This window comes from Leucoraja erinacea, chromosome 1 (assembly GCF_028641065.1).
Source record: "Leucoraja erinacea ecotype New England chromosome 1, Leri_hhj_1, whole genome shotgun sequence".
NCBI classification, from domain to species: Eukaryota; Metazoa; Chordata; class Chondrichthyes; order Rajiformes; family Rajidae; genus Leucoraja; species Leucoraja erinaceus.
The window spans coordinates 135,402,771-135,405,251 of NC_073377.1; positions in this window are offsets into that span (position 1 = coordinate 135,402,771).

The following is a 2,481-nucleotide window of genomic DNA, read 5'->3' on the forward strand; positions in this document are numbered from 1 at the left end:
GGCGGAGGTTAACCAGCTCCAATCTTGTTGATTCTCTTGATGTGCTTAATGTTTCCATGCCCTCTTCTACATTTGTGAAACCAGACAACTGCTTTGCTGAACACAAACCCCACCTTGAGGTTCCAGTGCTAACCTTCCCCATTCCCACTGACCTGTCAGTTATCGGCCTCCTACTCTGCAGGGCGAGACAAAACGCAGCACTTCAAATTCTGCCCGGGTAATCATAACCCAACAGCATCAACATGGAATTTTCCAATTTTAGATAACCCACTCCTCCTCTCTTCCTTTCTCTCCTCTAGGTCTTGAACACCATCTTTCCATTCACTCTCACTGCCCAGTAACCTTTCTTTCTCCCAAATGGTTCCATCTGTCGATCGTCCAATTAATCTCCCCATTTTATCCCCTCCTCCCACTTAGAATTTTGTCCACCATCTCTCATCTACTTCCTTTCTTATCAGATTCCACAACATGCAACCATCTCAGCCTGTATCACAATCTCCACCCCTCCCTCCTCCACCCTGGCTCCATATGCCCTCGAATGACGACAGGGCAGGCGGTGCTTTTATTAAATTGTATAAGATCATGAGAGGAATAGATAGGGTGAATGCATAGTCTTTTACCCAGAGTAGGGGAATCAAGAACCAAAGGAGACAGATTTCAGGTAAAAGGGGAAAGATTTAATAGGAACCTGAGGGGTAACTTTTTCCACACAAATGGGTATATGGAACAAGCTGCCAGAGGAGGTAGTTGAGGCAGATACAATATTTAGAAGATATTTGGACAAGTATGTGATAGTAGAGGTTTAGAGAGAAATGGGCCAAATGCAGGCAAATGAAACTATCCCAGTTGGGCAGAAGGGCGTGTTTCCATGCTGCATGACTCAATGAGAGGGCAGTTTGTGCCGTAGCTCTCCCCATCATATCCATACTGGCCATCTTTCCTTTACAAGCAAGAGTCCTGACACAAGGTGTCGACCTGAATCTTCATCATCCTTCTGCCTCCACAGATGCTGAAAGACCCATTGTTCCTCCAGTACTTTGTTGTTTTGCCATACTCCATGCAAGAACAGTCTCGTTTGTCTGCCTTCAATCCATCAACCCTGCCTTCCAGCCCATTATCCTCAATCTTGTGTGTAAGAAGGAACTCCAGATGTTAGTGTAAACATAGAAAATAGGTGCAGGAGTAGGCCATTCGGCCCTTCGAGCCTGCACTGCCATTCAATATGATCATGGCTGGTCATCTAACTCAGTATCCTGTGCCTGCCTTCTCTCCATACCCCCTGATCCCTTTAGCCACAATGGCCACATCTAACTTAAATGTAGCCAATGAACTGGCCTCAACTACATTCTGTGGCAGAGAATTCCAGAGATTCACCACTCTCTGTGTAAAAAATGTTTTTCTCATCTCAGTCCTAAAAGATTTCCCCTTTATCCTTAAACTGTGACCCCTTGTTCTGGACTTCCCCAACATCGGGAACAATCTTCCTGCATCTAGCCTGTCCAACCCCTTAAGAATTTTGTAAGTTTCTAAAAGATCCCCCCTCAATCTTCTAAATTCTAGCGAGTACAAGCCAAGTCTATCCAGTCTTTCTTCATATGAAAGTCCTGACATCCCAGGAATCAGTCTGGTGAACCTTCTCTGTACTCCCTCTATGGCAAGAATGTCCTTCCTCAGATTAGGAGCCCAAAACTGTACGCAATACTCCAGGTGTGGTCTCACCAAGACCCTGTACAACTGCAGTAGAACCTCCCTGCTCCTATACTCAAATAATTTTGCTATGAATGCTAACATACCATTCGCTTTCTTCACTGCCTGCTGCACCTGCATGCCTACTTTCAATGACTGGTGTACCATGACACCCAGGTCTCGTTGCATCTCCCCTTTTCCTAATCGGCCACCATTCAGGTGATAGTCTACTTTCCTGTTTTTGCCACCAAAGTGGATAACCTCACATTAATCCACATTATACTGCATCTGCCATGCATTTGCCCACTCACCCAGCCTATCCAAGTCATCTTGCAGCCTCCTAGCATCCTCCTCACAGCTAACACTGCCCCCCAGCTTCGTGTCATCCGCAAACTTGGAGATGTTGCATTCAATTCCCTCGTCCAAATCATTAATATATATTGTAAATAGCACTGAGCCTTGCGGTACCCCACTAGTCACTGCCTGCCATTCTGAAAAGGATCCGTTACCAGTCGAGACCCTTCATCAGACTTAGTCAGGGAGGGGGACACTAGAGGAAGGTGCAGAACAAAGCAGAGCCTGAATCGATGAATTGGGAAATGTGAAGCCTACAATGGCCCATTGTGTCTACCCTCAATCTTGTCATTTCCCTGATCCCCAGCTCCAATCCTATCCTGTTCCCTTCCTCCCCACTCCCCATCTCCTTGATCCCTTCTCTTCCCTTTGCAACTCATCTCCAAAGGTGTTGTCACCGAATTAATTGTAATTTGAACACAGAGAGAGCAACGTGCTATA